Consider the following 19,605-nt stretch of genomic DNA (forward strand, 5'->3'; position numbering starts at 1 on the left):
TCCTAACACTTTGAGTTCCAACTTCTTTAGCTCCCTCCCTCTCCACCCCTTCCCCTTGGAAGACAAGCAATTCAATATAGATGGCCTCAGTTTCTTAATCTTTAAAATGAAGGTTGTTGGAGTAGATAATCTTGGAGCTTTGTACTATGTCTAGATCTAAGTCTATGAACTTTTTTTTATTGAATTATTTTATTTGTTTTCAGTGTTCAACAATCACTTCCATATATCTTAGATTTTTTTCCACCCCCTCCCCTTCATTCCCCCTCCCTCCCCACTCCCTCCCTGAGACGGTGTACAAGAGGTTCCACATGTACCTTCCTATTAAATGCATGTTGCATAGAAGAATTAAAATGGATGGGAGAAACCATAAAACAAAACAAAATATAATATAAAAGAAAATGGTCTGTTTCTATCTGCGATCCAATTCCATAGTTCTTTCTCTTTATGTGGAAAGCATTTTGCCTCAAGAGCCCATTGGAAATTTCTTTTTAAGTCCATGCATTTCAATGAAATTCTAAGTCTATCAGAAAAATTCTTTGCACATTATGGTTGTTGCTGTGTACAAAGTTCTCCTGGTTCTGCTCCTTTCACTCAGCATCAGTTCATATAAATCTTTCCAGGCTTCTCTGAAGTTTTTCTGTTCATCATTTCTCATAGCACAATAATATTCTATGAACTTCTTAACCTATAAAATAAGGGGGTTATATCAAATTGACTAAAATAATAAAAGACAGAAACAATGGAGGGGTTATGGGAAGACAGATATGCAAATACTGTTTTCTTAAAAATAAATTTTTATTGGTATGCTTCATTTTTACATTGGCTAAATTCCCCACTGTATCCTTCCTCCTTTCCCTTGCAGACAGCCAAGAAAAAAAAATCAGTAAAGGAAATTAGTACATTAAAAAAAAATTGACAATATTTGCAGTGTTCTACACTTAAAGATTCCACTTATACTCTATCAGCTTTGCAAAGGAGTGAGAGGACATATCTCTTCTTTGTTCTGCATAATTCTGCAATGGTCATTTTCAATTGCTTTAGGATTCTTTCCACATACATTGTAGTCACTTATATATTTTATTCTTGGCTCTGCTTACTTCACTTTGCATCAGTTCATGTTAAGTCTTTTCATGGTTCTCTGTATTCATCATGTGTACTGTTTCTTATAGCATCACAATCATGTACCATGATTTGTTTAACCATTCTCCAGTTGATGATCATCTACTTTATTTATTTTTTGCTACCATAAAAAGTGTCACTATAAATATTTTAGTGTACATGGGATTTTTCTCTTTTTTCTTATCAATGAGGTACATGCCTAGTAGTGGAATCTCTGGGTCAAAGGGTATAGACATTTTAACCACTTTGTTTACTTAATTCCAAATTGCTTCCAAAATGGTAGCACCAGTTTGCAATTTTAACAACAACTCATTAGAGTGTCTATCTTTGTATCCAACATTATTTCTACCTTTTGATGTATTTGCCAATTTGCTGGGTATAAAGTTTTTCTACATTTGTTTTGATTTGTATTTTTTTATTATTAGTGATTTTGAGCATTATTCCATATGGTTGTTAGTAGTAACACTAATAATGTTGGTGGAGGTGTGAATTGGTACAACCTTTCTGGAAAATAAGTCATCAGCAAATATTTATTAAGAGCCTACTTACTATGTGGTAGACACTGTGCTAAACACTGGAGATACAAAGAAAGGAAAAAACCTCAAAGATCTCATGTGATTTTCAGTGACTTAAGGGGGAGACAACATGCCAACAACTACACATAAATAAGATATATGTGCATACGCACATATAAATCAAAGATAATCAACAGAGAGAAGGCATTAGCTCTAAAGGGGGATCCAGACAATGCAGGATGGCTGGGCTCTGCCTTTCCTCCAAATGGAGGTTTTAGAAAGAGCTCAATGATGGGAAAAGGAGGCCACAGGTACAGAAAGAGAAGGCAACTAAGGCTTGGTGGTGAAATCTGGAGAATGAGTCATATTGTAGGGGACTGGGGAATGTATGTATGGTGAGCATAAAAAAATTAGTGACTATAGATTTCTTTTTTGAAAGGTTTGGAAGAAGAAAATAATGAAAACTTAACAGAGTAGCAGAGTTTGAGGAAGTTTTTTTTAAAATAGGAAGCTTGTGTATGTTTGTTCAGAGATGGGGAAGAGCCATTGGAGAAGAAATTGAAGGTGTGGTGGAAAGGGTCCTAGATTTGTAGTCAGAGACCTGGGTTCTAATCCAAGCTCTCTCATTTGCTACCTGTGTGACTTTGGGCAAGTCATTTAATTTCCTTGAGCCTCAGTTCCTTCCTTTTGAAAACAAAAATATTGGACTAGATGTCTTAAAATGTCATCATAGCTCTTATTTTATAAACTAATTACTGAAAGAGCAAGATTGGTCCCCAAAAAAGTGGAATGAGATAAGATCAAGAACAGAGGAGCAGAGAAATAGACTTCAAAAAAATATTCAAGGGAGGGTGAGCAAAAAAGGAGTGTTTTTGCAAAGGATTAGAGAGGATAATCTATTTCTTTCTTCCCTGACAGCCCTGCATCTAGGGCCACTGCCAGTTATACTGTCCTATGTCTTGCTACTGGACTCTGATGACCCTGGAGGAGAGAATGAGGCTCATGACTTTGCACATCTCTGCTTCACTTCAATCCAGTTTACTTGAAAGTCAAGACATCACTTTCCTGATGTCATTGGTCCTTGTCAAGAACAACGAATAACAAGAACGATCTGTCTCCCACTAGGCCACCATGTGTTCCAGAGCACATGACCCTTCTGTTTCTGTGGTGTTTCTTCTTTCCTGATCTTAGATGAATAAATATTCTGAGATGAAAGTGCCCACATGACTTATGAGCCTGGGAAATCCATTGTAGCTATCCAAGGCCCCAACAACACTTGTAGTCTTGGAGTTAGTGGCATAAACAGCCCAGCAATGGAGTGATTTTTCAGCCAAGACCCTAACCTAGAAGAAGCAAGCCCAGCTAAACAAGGGAGCAATCAATCCATCCCTAATGCCATTCCTTGAATTTAATTTAATGAGACTCCTTGAAGGGAGAGAAGGACTCCCAGAGCCAAGAGTTACAAGTACCCCCAAAGTCTATGTATTATCACTAGTGTGGCATTTTTGAGCTCATTTGCCCCATGGATTTTATGTGTGTGTGTATGTGTATGTGTGTATGTACATGTGCATACTTGTACATATACACAAAAATGTAGGGAGTACACCTACTGGTTTGTGGGGATTATTTTGTAATTACTATTCTCATTGTAACTTCTCAATCAATTCCTTTTTGTAATAGCTAAATAATGTCACCTGGTTGATTAATATTGGGTAATATGCCAAATGCAAACTTATGAGCAACAGTGTTAGAAATTTCAACCACTTAGGATTACCCAGTGATACAACCCTAAGGAGAGGAGTCCCTCTGGGACCTAGCCTGCCCAAGGTAAGTGGATGTTCTTCCTCCTTTGCCAGGATTCCTAGCTGTGGAGGGAACTGCCAGAGTAGTCAGTAAGGCCATTAACCCCTGGAGTGATAAGCTATTTGTGATTTCCCATGTAGATACAAGAGAGTTACTAAGCTATTTACCACCCAGGAATGACCTCCACAGGAAGAGATGTCTAGAGGAAGTTGCTATGAACCAAATAGAGTAGGAAGCTATGAGCTCATCAGTTTGATTTACCAATTGGTTCCTTATTCTGGCCAATTATCTTTCCTTTTCCTTAATTTGCCAAGAGATTTCTCCAGCATTGTCACAACTGAGTAACTAAGAGCTGAGTAGATCTTGATGCTGTAGTGAAGGGAAGGTAAGGAAGAGAAAACTCCCAATCAATGTTTGGCACCCTAACCTTTTGGGACACCTACTTAGGACAAGCCCATGGTGATTGTTGGGTGCAAACAGTATCAGAAAACAGCAGTCACACATTCTGGGCCCCCCAGAAAGGGGAAAATGATCTGAAGCCAAGAACCACATATGGTATCATGTGGGGTATAAAGGCAACAAACAGCTGAGGATGGGGCTGTGGCCGGAATGGCTAGCCAAGAAGGGTCTCCTCCTTAATAGCATCTTATGGTGGTTTCCGTAAGTTGGTGGAGATTGCACAACTGCTACCAACTGCCATGCCGGATATATTTTGCAACCCAGCCTGCTGTGCCACGTGTAGTTTGGTGTGCCAGGGCCTGAGGAAGTCTGAGAGTGAAAAAAAAAAACAAACCCAAACAACTTGACAGTCCTTCCAATAAACTCTTTCAAGCTGAGGATAAGTCCATCAAATCATGTCATATGACAAAGTCCACTGGCCATTTTGAGGAAAATCATACAGAGAGTACCATCCTACATTCCATGAAAGAGAAAATAGCACCTCATTGACCATTCTGAGGGAAAAAATTCCAGTAGCAAAGGGAAAAGTACAGAGTTCCATCAATCCCCGAGTTAGATGTCAATTAGCCATGACAAAGGAAAAATACAGGGAGTTACATCAACTATTTTGAGGAAGGATAGAAAAACAATTCCACTGACCATTCTGAAAGAGAGACAGACTTCTGTCTACCACCTTAGTTCAGAAGAAGATTAAAGTGCTGGTCTCTTACCAATGGAGCAATCAAAGGTCAAGAAGGATTTGCATCCATACATTTTTCAAACTATATGATGATGTCAGTGGGTAAATAAGAAAAGCCATGGAATCTCTCCCAGAAGTCTTTATGGAATGACATTCATTGGTATAGGATTATATTGGGGTGGGGAACCCTGTGACCTCGAGGCCACATGTGTCTCTCTAGGTCCTCAAGTGCAAGCTTTTAACTGAATCCAAACTTCACAGAACAAATCCCCTTAATAAAAGAATTTATTCTGTAAAACTTGCACTCTGTCAAAAGGCCACACTCAAGGACATAGAAGGCCACATGTGACCTTGAGGATGGAAGGTTTCCCATCCCTGAATCATACCCTTTTTGTATTATTTATGTCATAACCTTGGGAATGGACCAGATGGCTGCAAGGAATTTTTTGAATGATACTCATCCTAAAGAAAAGAATTCTACAATTTTTGAGCAACAAGAGACCAAAATAAGATCTTAGAGTTTAGCAGTGATACATGGAAAAGTCCACAGAGAGCTTAAAGAATGAGGTAGAGTATAACCCCACTGTGTGTGCCTTCTTGTCTAATTGGTCCCTGGATGAACAATACAAGAAACCATGCAGAACTTCTGTACTTCATAAGGAAATTTTTCCCAAGGAAATGAGAGGGCCTGAACACTAGAGAGCACTAGGAATTTGGAAAACTCCAAAAGTGGGATTAATGATGGAGCCTGCATCTAATGCGATGAGAGATAGGAGCTACAGTCATCCTTCTTGTCATAAGAAAATAGACATGACATTCCTGCTGTAGCCCAAATAAATGCTCCACTTTCCAGAATCCAACATCTGGGGCAGCTGGTAAGCGAGCTTAAAAGGGAAAGAAAAACTGTAGAGAAGAAAAACTGCTCCTTCAAAGAAGCTGAATGCAAGATTATTTTCTCTGATGTCTTTCACTCCATCTAAGAGTGACTACTATTTCCAAAACTTTATTCTAGGTGCTAAGGGTGATACAACACAAATATCAAACATCATTCTTGCCTTCCAGACAGAAAAAGTCTAGTTGGGGAGACAAGAGACACACAAAAGATACAACTAAAGGACAATAGAATGTAACATATTAAAAGCAAAAGTTATGATACAAACAATAAATGTCTTAAGAGTTCAGAGAAGTGCCCAATTCATTGATCTCCTCTTTCTCTATTTTATTCATGTAGGACTTCAAAGATATAAAACTTACCCTGAGAACTGCTTTTGAAGTAGCCCATAAGATTTGGTAGGTTGTCGCATTATTGTCATTCTCTTGAATGAAATTGTTGATTGTTTTTATAATTTGTTGTTTAACCCACTCATTCTTTAGGATTAGATTGTTTAGTTTCCAATTAGTTTTTGGTTTATATTTCTATGGCCTTTTAGTACATATAATTTTTATTGCATTTTGATCTGAGAAGGATGCATTGACTATCTCTGCCTTTCTGCACTGGATTGTGAGGTTTTTGTGGCCTAGTACATGGTCAGTTTTTGTGTATGTGCCATGTGCCACTGAGAACTTGATACTGGCTAAGAAACAGGGGTAGAGCAATGGAATAGGTTAGGTACTCAAGATACAGTAGTTAATGAATATCGCAATTTACTGTTTGATAAACCCAAGGATCCCAGCTTCTGGATAAGAACTCATTGTTTGACAATAATTGCAGGGAAAATTGGATAACAGTGTGGCAGAAACTGGGCATAGACCAATGCCTGACACCACATACAAGAATAAAGTCCAAATGGATACATGATCTAGGTATAAAGACTGGTACTATAAACAAATTAGGGGAGCAAGGAATAGCGTATTTGTCAGATTTATGGAGAATGGAGAAATTTATGACCAAACAAGAGATAGAGAATGTTATAAAATGCAAAATGGATGATTTTGATTACATTAAATTTAAAAGTTTTTGCACAAACAAACCCAATGCAACCAAGATTAGGAGGGAAGCAGAAAACTGGGAAAGAATTTTTGCAACTAGCGTCTGTGATAAAGGCCTTATTTCTAAAATATATAGAGAACTGAGTTAAATGTACAAGAATACAAGTCATTCCCCAATTGATAAATGGCCAAAGGATATGAACAGGGAATTTTCAGAGGAAGAAATTAAAGCTATTTATAGTCATATGAAAAAATGCTATAAATCACTATTGATTAGAGAGATGCAAATCAAAACAACTCTGAGGTACTATATCACACCTATCAGATTGGCTAGCATGACAAAACAGGAAAATGAAAAATGTTGGAGAAGATGTGGGAGAGTTGGAACACTAATTCATTGTTGGTGGAGCTGTGAGCTGATCCAACCATTCTGGAGAGCAATTTGGAACTATGGCCAAAAGGCTACAAAAATGTGTATACCCTACAACCTAGCAATACCACTGCTAGGACTGTATCCCCAAGAGATCATAAAAATGACAAAGGGTCCCACATGTACAAAAATATTTATAGCAGCTCTCTTTGTGGTGGCCAAAAACTGGAAATCAAGGGGAAGTCCATCAACTGGGGAATGGATGAATAAATTGTGGTATATGAATGTAATGGAATACTATTGTGCTTTAAGAAATGATGAACAGGAAGACTTCAGAGAGACCTGTAAAGACTTATATGAACTGATGCTGAGTGAAAGGAGCAGAACCAGGAGAACTTTGTACACAGCAACAAGCACAGCGTGTGAGGAACTTTTCTGGTAGACTTAGTACTTCATTGCAGTTTGATTGCAGAATGAAGCAGATCATTTTCTTTTGTATTATGTTTTGGTTTGTTTTGTGATTTCTCCCATTCATTTTAATTCTTCTATGCAACATGACAAACGTGAAAATGTATTTAATAGGAATGTATATGTAGAACCTATATAAAATTATATGCTATCTCAGGGAGGGAGTGGGGAGGTAGGGGGGAAGGAGTGGGAGGGAGGGAAAAAAATTTAAGATATATGGAAGTAATTGTAGAACACTGAAAACAAATAAAATTTTAAAAAACAAAGAGTTCAGAGAAGTGGAAGCCAATATAGGAATATAGCCTGGAATAAAGGGGGGAAACTTTATGAAGAAGACGCCAGTCAAACATTGAATCAAAACAATTTATTCACTGTTTCGTGAATGGTTTTGGCACCTTCCTACATTCAGTACTTTCCTCCTTCCATTTCTCCCATCTCTAATTCTCTACATATTTAAATACTATCTGTACTTTAATACAGATCAAATTTTATATAACTCCTTCATGAAGATTTCTCCAACCATCCTACATGGCAGCCTTCATCCCTACCTCTTGGCTCCTATTGTTTTTACTTATCTACTTTTTATTGTTTATACCATTTGGTATGCAACCCATGGCCCAGGGTCCTCCAATATCTGGGTTCACATTGACCAGGTTCAATCTGGGAAGCTACCCTAAAACATCACTAATTCTTTAACTCATCATAATCCTTCACTAAGAGTTTATTCTGGGAAAGATATGAATATAGCTTGTATATGGTTTATGTGCAGATTTTTACAAATGTGGGTAATAGATTCCCCAGCTCCTATACAAGCACTAAAGGTAACAAATGCATTTTGGATTCAAGACAATCTTTATTTCACCCCACAGAAAGTGAAAAAAAACTAACAGTAACCTATTAGAGAACATATTTCAAGAATTCTTGAACAGTTAATAGTTCTTTCTTCTTATTGGGAACTATTTTTCCACCAGGATACTCAAATCCTTCTGACTCAGCACCACCCTGATTAGAATTCTTCTTAGAAGAGCACTGAAATGGTGATTGCTTTGGCAACATCCTGACATTCTGGTGAATCCTTCCCTCCCATATGGACCCATAAAATCCCTCTAAGGCTCACAGGATCTAAATGAGGTTTGGACTCCACCCAGAAGGCAATATCAGTATGGAGCAGTTGGACAGGCTAATCTTACCAATGGGCCTGCACTGTCTAAATGACTCATGTTAATAGTGGAGAATAAAGTTCAGGTCTTAACAATCCACATCATGACTTTAATTCCTTAATGGTCCTTTGGTTTCAGGGACCAAATGGATTGTTTATTGCTCTCTCCAAGAGGTATACTTTTTAGGAACTTCCTTTCTCTCATTAGAAGGCCAGATCTTCAAACTCTTGAACTTGAGGTTACTCTCTAAGTATCTCAGAAACCTATCTTATATTCCAGGTTCATACTACCTAGGAAATCAAAAGTTCACTCTCTCCCATCCTCCACACAGAAGTAGTGGGTTTATGAATGTTGTCCAAGATCTAAGACTCACCATGGAAAATGCTATCCACATCCAAGGAAAGAACTTTGGAGTGAATGCAGATGGAAGGATTCTATTGCTCTCCTTTTCTTTTTGCCATTTTGTCTTGTTTCTTTTCTTTACATCATGACTAATGTGAAAATATGTTTAATATGAATGCATAAGTAAAGTCTATGTCAGATTACCATCTTGGGGGAAGGAGAGGAGAGGTAGGAGGAGAAATTTTAAAACTCAGAATCTTATGGAAGTGAATGTTGAGAACTAAAATAAATTAATTATTAAAAATTATTAAAGTTATAAAAATTATTTAAAAAAAAAAAACTTCTCCTCTTAGCCACATTGGGAAATATAGGCATATCTCATGTCCTTCTCCAGACATAAGACTGCTGGTATCCTGGCTGCTGCCTTCTTTCGGGGCAGGGAATATTTACTCTTAGAATTCTCTTCTTGAGCCTCATTAGTATTGTACATGTAATTTTCATGTGCTTCTGCCCTAAGACAGCTATTGATGACTCCTGGTTGTGAGGGAATCTTCTATTTCCAACCTGTCTTCCATTCCCAGGATTTAGGCTCACTGTTTTTTTTTGTTGTTGTTGTTGTTGTTGAATTATTTTATTTATTTTCAGTGTTTGACAATCACTTCTATATATCTTAGATTTTCTTCCACTCCCTCCCCATCATTCCCCCCTCCTTCCCCACTCCCTCCCTGAGATGGTGTAAAATTTTATATGGGTTCTACACGTACCCTCCTATTAAATGCATGTTGCATAGAAGAATTAAAACGAATGGGAGAAACCATAAAACAAAACAAAACAAAACAAAATATAATACAAAAGAAAATGATCTGTTTCTATCTGCGATCCCATTCCATAGTTCTTTCTCTGGATGTGGAAAGCATTTTGCCTCATGAGTCCACTAGAAAATTTTCAAGTCCATGCATTTCAATGAAGTACTAAGTCTTCCTGAAAAATTCCTCACACACTGTGGTTGTTGCTGTGTACAAAGTTCTCCTGGTTCTGCTCCTTTCACTCAGCATCAGTTCATATAAGTCTTTCCAGGTTTCTCTGAAGTCTTCCTATTCATTGTTTCTCATAGCACAATAGTATTCTGTTACATTCATACACCAAACTTGTTCAGCCATTCCCCAATTGATGGGCATCTCCTTGATTTCCAGTTTTTGGTCACCACAAAGAGAGCTGCTATAAATATTTTTGTACATGTGGGACCCTTTCCCATTTCTATGATCTCTTTAGGATAGAGTCCTAGCAGCGGAATTGCTGGGTCAAAGGGTATGCACACTTCTGTAACCCTTTGGGCATAGTTCCAAATTGCTGTGTTCGTGCTCACAGGTGTATAAATACTAGTGGAGGTGGGGAGAGATTACTAACCACTGGTGATTAGGGAAGACTTCCTCTACAGGAAGGAGATTCACACCTGAGTTGTGTTTTAAAGGGAGCTAGGTATTATAAGAGATAAAGGTTAGGAGGAAGAACATTACAGGAGAGATAATCTGGGCAAAGGCATGTGGTATTCATTATCAGGAATAGCCTGATCATATTAGTTAGAATGTACAGTCTTTATCAGGGAATAATATGCAATCATTCTGAAAATTTGGTTTGGTGGGAGCCAAATTGTAAAGTGCTTTAGAGGCCAAACAGAGGACATCTTATTTTCTCCTTGACAAAAGGAGGGGCCACAGATTTTTCTTGTTAAATGGAGTGACACCTCACACTTATACTTTAGTCTTGCACCTATGTGGAAGAAAGATTTAATAAAGGAGAGACTGGAGGTACAGAAACCAACACATAATTGGTATTGAGTGAAGATCCATTGCATGAATGAATTAATTCATACATCGGGCAGGAGGTTGGACTACTTGACTTCTCCAGTCACTTAGAATTCAAGAAATTCTATTAATTATACTTCATTGTCTCCTTCACAGCTGACCAGAACTCTTTACACACAGAAGGTCTTTAATCAATATGAGTTGATTAAAGGGACCTTCTCTTACTCACTTTCACATAGCTCTCTCTACAGGCTACCCTGAATGTCTCCCTCCATGGAATTTTCTCAGTTGCTTAATTTTATTTGCAGATTTCCACTGACCATCCTTCTAATTCCCTGGCTCTAGTATCCAAGGGAACATCATAGCCAAGGCTTCAGGCACATGCAGAGTGGTTGTCTCTGCTGGCCAATTTATGTTGCGCCCCCCCCCCCCCCCCCCCCCCCCCCCGCCACTCCACCACATCTCGTTTACAGTCCCCATATATTCTGAGTGTTTGCCCCAGATGAACCCTGCTGGTCCCATGGCTATTCATGTCTGACCTTCTGAGGCTAGAGAGCTGGTAGACCCTATTTACTTTGTCAGGAAATATTCTATGGGCATGAAGCCATCTTCTTGGAAGGCAGCCAGGGGACAATGGCCACCTCCTGGCAGCCATAGTTCCCCAGGGCTGTAGTGGGTGGTACTGATGGTGCCATCAGAGTTGCTGGCATCCCTTCCTTCCCACTGCCCATTGCTGTGTCTTTCAGCAAGTGACAAGACCCACCTATCCTGGCAAGGAACATAGGACTAGGCAAATCATGGAAGATTTGGCGTCAGCTGGGTAGAAGCTGAGGGATTGGCAGAGAGAATGGGAGGGGTGCCTAGGACTTCTGGATTCCCAGACAGCAGTGTGGTAGTCTCATATGAGAACTGCTGGCACACCAGACCAGAAAGAGAGGTTGCCTTTGAAATGAAATGAGGGTCAGAGTTGTGCAGGATTCTGTCAGGTAGAAGAAGGTGCTGATTGATTCCTGTATCCTCTCCCAGCCCTTCCCCCCCACCCCCCCGCAAGCATAGCACTCCTTCAGGACTTGGTTTTCTCCAGAGCCTGAACCCTTATTCCCAGGCACATCTCAATCACACATGAGGTAGGCAAATGAGCCTAGCTGACCATGAGGGAGAGATAGGAGGAAGCATGTGCCAAACAAATCAAGTCAGCACCACCACTTTGACTACCATCACTCTCTCCCCCCCACCCCATGGGGACAACTCAGGACTCTGAGTCCAAGAACCTTAGGAATAGTGAGGCTTCTCCAGACCATCACATCTCTTTTCATCTCAGCCTGCACACCATTATTGAAGAGAGAAGCCTTTGTGGAAAGGGAGCCCACTTTCTTCATCACCACCAGCAATGGCTGCTGACTAACTTCCATTAACAGGCAGGTGGGCATAGGAGTTCTAAGAGTGATATCTTCCCACCACCAGATCACCAACCCTGCTTGCAGCAGACTCTTGCAGCTATCAGTCAGTGAAGCAACTCCTGTGGAGAAGGGAATAGCCATTCCTACCAAATGTCAACTAGCTGCCGTATATGGGATAGACAATGCAAGTTAGGGGAAACAGCAAGGTGCTAAGAGAGACAGATAGAGATGGGAGAGGAAAGAAAAAGTAAGGGAGAGGAGAGACAGAGAGAGACAGAGAGACAGAGACAGTCAGGCCATTGCCACCACCTCAACTACCATCTTCCCTAAGACATTGGTGGGAAAATCTAGGAACCTGGATCCAAGAGCCTTCAGAATTGCAATCCTTTCAGCCCAGTGCCTTCAGACATGGTCCTGGGAGGTGGCCCCTATGGAGATGCAGCCTGGCAATTACTCCTGCAAGTGCAACAGCCGCAGTTGCTAAAGGCCCCAAAGAGACAGTTCTTGCTATCAGAGTCCTTGGTACCTCAGGTGCTGTCAAGTGATTCAGCATCAAGGGCTAGTGTGAATTTTGTCAATGCAAATGCCAGTAAAGAAGAAGCATTAATATCTGCTTGCTGCTGCACCCTAAGGACCATAGCACTTCTCCATCTGACTTGCAGTGGTGTTGTCTCCCCCACTGGAACGTGGGCTACTTGAGACAAGGAATATACTTTTCTATTTGTTTCCCCAGAGCTTCACACACAATAAGACTTAATAAATGCTTCATTCGTTGCTTCATCTATTTTTTCATTCCTTCATTCCTACTCAATAAATGTCCATGATTTTTCCCACCTCCAAACTATTACAATTCTTCACCTCATTGACACACCAGCACCTGAAGCTTAAGATGTTCGAAACAGAATGAATTATCCTAAAACCATCTTCTCCTCCTAACTTTCCTAAAGATTAGAATTTAGGGGTCATTCATGGAAGGACAAGATAGTAATTCTAGTACTTCCAGTACTAGGAGACTTGGATACCATGCATAGATAGAGTCAAGGAGAGGATCCACTTACTTGAACTAGTATACAAAATGGAAGTTTGCTCCCGGAGGGATAAATAGCACAGGTATCAGGATCTCACTACCTTGTCCTGTGATCTTTGATTGTCTGAAAGAATAGAGAAGGGGATCATTAAGAGAACAGCTAGTGTGAGAGGTCACTAAATGGCATCCTTGAGAAAGTTGGACCTGGAGTAAGGAAGACCTGAGTTCATATCCTTCCTCAGATACTTAGCAGCTCTGAGGCAAGTCACTTAACCTCTGTCTGTTTTTATTTTCTTACCCAAAAAATAAGAATATTAATAGCAGCTCCCCACTAGGGTTGTTGTGGGAATCAAATGAGATAATCTATATGTGTATAAAAAGCACTTTGCAAAACTTAAGGTGCTACATACATGCTAGCTATTATCATTAACATTTTGACAGAGAATTATCATTGCCTAAGATATAGGATAGCTTGTATAGGAACGCACACAATATTTATGACAATTTACATTTCTATAGCACTTTAAGTTTTACAAAGTGTTTTCCTCACAAAACCCTGTAGGATAGACAAGCATAAATATCATTACCCTTATTTAACATCTGGGAAAATAGAGGCTGGGAAATATAATAACAGCTAGCATTTATGTAGCATTTTGAGGTTTGCAAAGCATTTTACATATATTATCTCATTTGATCCTCGTAAAGATTCTGGGAGTTAAGTACTACTGTTATTCTCATTTTACAGATGAGATAGACTTAAGTTAAGTGACTTGCCAATGGTCACAAAGCTAGTTAGTGACTGAGACAAATCCTGAGGGAGGATTTGAACTCACATCTTCTAATCTCCCAAGCCCAGCACTCTAACCACTCTATCACCTACAGTCATTCTACTAGTGAGCAATGGAGCCAATAATTGAACTCACATGTTTAAATTTAAAATTTAAAATTTAAGACCAGAATTCTTTCCACTCTGTTACACTGTCTCTCACATAGAGGAGGGCAGAGACACACAGGAAAACTCATCCAGAAATGCCAAGCCCTCTGAAATGCATTGATTTGTCCATTAGAGATTTCACCTGGTCTCTTATTCTCCTGCTTTCTAAGACAATCAGTTCTGCAATTGCAGCACAATGGCCAGGCTGTATCAAACACTATCCCCAAGGTTCTAGCTCTCCTTGCTTTTATCTAGCAGTCAACTGGAGAGCTGAAGAGAGGTTGATGCAGTCCTTAGGGCTATTAGCTGTGGCTGCTGCCTTCTGGTTCTATAGTTCAGCTGCTCTGGCTTTCTTAATATGGTAACAATAGGAGTTCAGAGGAAATAGAGATTGCTGAGGGCTAGGGCAGTCAGAAAGGAATTCATGGAAAATGTGGGATTCAATTTGAACCTCAAAGGTCTTTGAATCAGTCAAGAAAGGGTGAGAAGGGCATTTTAGGGAAGGGAAGCAGCATGAGCAAAGGCATGGAGGTAAGAATGCATGGGTTGTGTTGTGTGACTAATTCCCCTAGAGAAATAGTGGTATTCAAGACTGAAGAGGTACATAGAGCCAGATTGTGGAGGATCTTGACAACAGGGGTATGAAGAAACCCAGCTCATGAAGGGTCAAGTCCAGAGTCTTGTATCTCATTTACCTCCCCTCACTAGCAGTGGCCCATGATCAAGATATCCAAGGAAGACTGATAACTGGAATGGAAAAGTTTTTACTACTCTTACTCATGCCTCTAGGAAGGGACATTACTATTTGCAGGCACATACATTGCCCACCCTTACTTCCCTATCCCATCCAAGACCCTCTTGTAGATAACAGAAGTTGAGGCAGATAGTATGAGGCTACTGAATTCTGCAACCTTGGTCGTGGGAATTGGAAATGCCCACAAAAAAATTATAGTGTTAGGAGACTGAATTTCCCTAATCCATCTGTATTGGGTCAAAGGATGAAAGCAGGTTGGGCCAGCCAGATGGTATTGGGGCAGTTGAAGTGAGAAGAGTGAGATTCAAGGTAACCACAGGCAATAGAAGAGGCACAGAATTTGAGAGGGCTTTGACCCATTGGATCAGAGGGCTGCCGAGGGAAGTATATCAGGACCCTGGAGAGCTCAAGGGAGACACTCTGTGCTTTTTCTGGCAGTTCAAGAGTAGACTGAAGGCTATTACCTCTAAAAGTCCCAGGCTTACTTATCTCTATCCTCTTTCTGGAAATCTAGTTGTTAAAAAGGTCTTGACCCTTTTATTTTAGGTTTATTTCTTTTATAGAACCAGAGAGTTTCTTCATATCTCCAAGAGCTTTTGAATTCTGGATTTCAGATGGGTGGCTCGCATTTTCTTGGGGTTATACATCATCAATAACCATGTCCTCAGTGATCTTGACCAGTGGGTCATGAAATGCCCTTATTCTCCTCATCTCAGTTCATCCTCTGGAGCTGAAGGTCTTCTCCTGGGGCAGGCGAAGGGGCTCATTCTGGGACCCGAGCCCTGCCTAAGCATAATCTTGGTCAGAGAGAAAAAAAAGACATGACTGAACAGAAGCAAATTATTCAAGTAGAAGAAAAGTGTAGAGTAGCAAATAATAACATTATCAACCCTATAACTCTACTTTTAGCTTTTCTAGGGCACCTTGGTACTGCTGTGCCCTTTAAGTCTAAGCTTCCTCAACGTCCCACATTGCACCTGTCATATAGTTCTTTTCCCAGTTTTTGCCATAGGGTTTAACCAAAAAATAGTTTGCTCAGTTATCCAGGAAAAAAAGTAACTACCAGTAAAGTAGCTACACACTGCTTTTCTTAAGGGATGAAGACTTGGAAAGAACATCCCAGGCTCAGGCTTTGGGGTATCCCACGCCATTCGACAGTAATTCAAGGAGGCACTGGTAGAGAAAGTGGTAATTCTTCCAAGTGGCACTCAAAAAGACCCAGTGTTCCTCAGTCTATAATTCCCTTCCACAATCACCAAGACAGGAGGAGGGTAGGACAGGCCCTTGTCCCTTCCCTACCCTGTCTTCCCTCCCCCCCCCCCCCCCCCACCAGTCTGGCCTTGTGTGATTTCTTTCTGCCTTCAAAGCTGCCCTTGTATTCACTTCAACCTGATTTCATTTAGATAAAAATGGTAGAGGAATGGGAGCAAGCAGAATGATTTGTACCACAACCTGAATTTCCCCCAGGGATAATCTGGAGCCCTAAATTCCCTAGGGACAGCCCTGAGTCCTGGCTCCATTCCCTACCCCTAGAAATAACTCCACACCTATACCCTTCTAAGCACAGACTTAGCCCTTTCTTCTTCCCTCACTATCCTTCACTAGCAATTTTAAGGTTTGTAAAAAGCCTTACAAATATTGTCTTATCTTATCCTAACAATAACACTATGAAGTAGGTGCAATTTTTATCTCTGTTTTACAAATGAGGAAAGTGAGGCAGAGGGAAGTTAAATAATTTGCCCAGAGTCACACAGGGAGCCTGAGTCAGAATTTGAACTCCAGGTTTTTCTGACTCCAGGTCCAATATTCTAGGCACCATGCCACCTAACTACAGGTAGGTTTTTCCCTATATGGTTTGAGAAGAATCTCATTCGTGATTCTTCTAATTGCAGAGATCTTTTGTTGGTCTATGGAGTTCCCATCCAGCATTTTATTATATTTCAAGAACTTGATTCTGTCTCACAGGAAATAGTATTGACACTAACTTAATTTTCTTCCTCTGAAGTCCTGCTCTGATCCCTACAGCCGGTAGGGATGGCCCTGGGGTCTTGAAAGTTATTCAAGAAGAATACAAGTTGTGGTCAGTCTGACCAAGCTAGAAAGGCTTTGGATCCACAGGGGCCCAGTAACAGAGTATATATCTGTCCTCCAAATTCAGCCAAATTCAGAACTGCTAATCAGCAAGTTGACCTCAGGGTAATGAAATCTTTGGTCACAGGAACCCTGGAAAATCTATTAAGTCATGTAAGGGTTGTAGCCTGACCCTGTGAAAGATATGCCCACATTGGTGAAATCATAGATTATTGAAAGTTTTGAAGATCTAAACATTACTTTGTGGCTCTGCAGTGCTAAATATCAGAGCTTTAAGCATTGGCTACAAGATGCCCATCTTAAAAGCTCATCTTTTTCAAAGATCAGTAGATCATAGAATCACATAGAGTTAGAACTGAGAAGATTTATCAATTAGGGATTCCAGGTTGATGTTCTTGTTGTTCAGTCATGTCCAACTCCTTGTGACCCCATTTGGAGTTTTCTTGGTAAAAAAAAAAAAAAAAAAAAGATTGGCGTGATTTGTCATTTCTTTCCCCAAGGGAGTCCAGAACAGGGAACTAAATCTGATCTTTACAGAAGTGAGTCTTCTTGGGGGAAAAGCTCTCTTGTCTTGTACATTTGAGAACTTTAGAACCCTATGACCTAGAGTTGGAAGGATACTTACTTAGAGGTGATCTAGTCCAGTCCAGTGCAAAAAATTCACGTAGATAAACTGCTTTGAAAACTCAAAAGCATTATATGTATGCTAGCTATTGTCATGATTTCATTTTAGTAGATAAGGAAACTGAGGCCCCCCCAAGCAAGAGAATTATCCAAAGTCGCGTGGGTAGGGAGTAGCTGAGCCAGGATTAAAATCTGAATCTTTTGACTTTCTAAACACTTTCTCTTGGCAAGGCTATTGCAAAACCCTGGGGCCATTCTGTTGTATTCAAAGGGGCCCTATTGTTAGATTCCATACACTAAATGAGAGAAGTAGGGTGGTTTAATGGGAAAAAACCCCACTGGACTTAAAAGTCAGAGGGGATAGATTCAAGTACAAAATCTACTTCATAATCATGAGGCTGTGAGCAGTTGCCTAATTTCTCTGAGTCTCAGTGTCGTCATCTGTAAAACGGGTATAATATTTGATATTACCCACCTCAGAGTTGTTCTAAAGAAATCAAGTGTTGTATGAATAAGTGAATGAATAAAACATTTATTAAGTGGTTAATATATGCAAAGCACTGGGGATACAAATAGAAAGGTAGAAAGATCCTACCTTTAACAAGCTCAGATACTTATGGAGGAGATAAATATAGATGGAAAGTTTTCACTGAAAGTCAGATGGAAAAGTTCCACAGTCTTCAGGGTGTAGTGGCAAAGCAGATGTAATTGTTTCTTCATTAATGGTATATTTGCTGATTAAAAAATCATATTATTTGAGTGTCAGTGACTTTGGTGGCAAGAACTTTGTTTTCTGTGTCTTCAGTAACCGTGGCTACAACTCTTGTAGGAACGGTTACCAGGCTGCATCTCTACAAGGCTTGCTTTCTGGGATAATGGCTGAGGGTACTGGAGTGGAAGCAATGTTATTCCCAAGGCTCTTGGGTGCAAGAGGCTCTGGGCTTTCTTCACCAGAGTCTGATGGGGAGATTGGTGGCCAAGGGAGTAGCAATGTCCTGACCTGCCCAACACATTCTGCCTCCTTTCTTCCTTCATTGAGGGCTATATAAGTGTTAATTTACTATTTGAACTGAAGAAGCAGTTTCCCAAAGGGAGGCAAATATCTGTAACTGGGGTAAGAGAAGAAAGACATCTCTTACCATTTGAGAGTTGTCACTTGAAGTTTATATAGACAGTCAACTGTTAACCAAATTTCCAAACAAGTATCAGAGGAGGGACCATTAGATCCCTGAAATAGAATAGTCAGCAATAGTTACAAGATGAATCAACATACAACAGCCTTCTTAGCGTTTTTTCTTGACAGAAACAATCACGTACTTCAAAGAAGACATTTCTTACCTCAGACCTATAATACCTGGAGGAGACTAGTCATTTCTCCTTGTCCTTTCCTTGGGACACATGCAGAGTAGGAGGGATGAGGAGGATCTCACCTTGCTCAAGGAAGCTTTGTAAAAGGAGATAAAAACGTTTGTACTGTAATAGTTATGAATTCTGGTAGTTTGGGGGACTACTGAAACCCTGAGACAAGTTAGTATCTAATCTTTCACCAAACACCAGTTTGGTGAAGAAAATGTATCATTAAAGACATGTGAACTGAGGCAGAGTGAACCAGGAGATCACTGTACACAGTAACAGCAACATTGTATCATGCTCAAATATGAATGACTTAGCTATTCCCAGCAATACAATGATCCAAGATAATTCCAAAAGTCTCTTGAGGAAAAATTCTATTCACATCCAGAGAAAGAACTAACGGAGGCAATGGCCGAACAAGTTGTGGTATATGAATGTAATGGAATACTACTGTGCTATAAGAAATGATGAAGTGGTGGACTTCAGAAAAACCTGGAAAGACATATATGAACTGATGCTGAGTGAAACGAGCAGAACCAGGAGAACATTAGACACAGTAACAGAGCCACAGTGTTCAAGGATTGTTTCTGACAGACTTAGCCCAAGAACTCTTGAGGCATTATGTCATCCACATCCAGAGAAAGAACTATGGAATCAGTACACAGAATGGAGCAGACTATTTTCTCTTGTGTTCTGTTTTGTTTTGTTTTTTTCTTATGGTTTCTCCCATGTGTTTAATGTGTTTAATAAGAATGTATGTGTAGAACCCATAC

At 40.0% G+C, this 19,605-nt stretch overlaps 1 protein-coding gene across 3 annotated transcripts in view; it reads right to left on the bottom strand.

The window, feature by feature from the left end:
* Nucleotides 1-406: 406 nt before the first annotated feature.
* LOC140497398 (uncharacterized) overlaps nt 407-19,605 on the bottom strand; it is a 42,694-nt gene continuing 23,495 nt past the window's right edge. For 2 of the 3 annotated variants that reach the window (XR_011964665.1, XR_011964663.1), the window contains 6 exons: nt 18,818-18,923; nt 18,619-18,707; nt 18,075-18,213; nt 15,229-15,561; nt 13,108-13,200; nt 407-685 (listed from right to left, as the gene is read on the bottom strand). The gene's annotated coding sequence lies outside the window, so the exon portion shown is untranslated. The remainder of the gene's footprint in view (nt 686-13,107; nt 13,201-15,228; nt 15,562-18,074; nt 18,214-18,618; nt 18,708-18,817; nt 18,924-19,605) is intronic. The other variant, XR_011964666.1, reaches the window with a different exon arrangement.

The sequence above is a fragment of the Notamacropus eugenii genome, chromosome 3 (assembly GCF_028372415.1).
Source record: "Notamacropus eugenii isolate mMacEug1 chromosome 3, mMacEug1.pri_v2, whole genome shotgun sequence".
In the NCBI taxonomy this organism is placed as follows: domain Eukaryota; kingdom Metazoa; phylum Chordata; class Mammalia; order Diprotodontia; family Macropodidae; genus Notamacropus; species Notamacropus eugenii.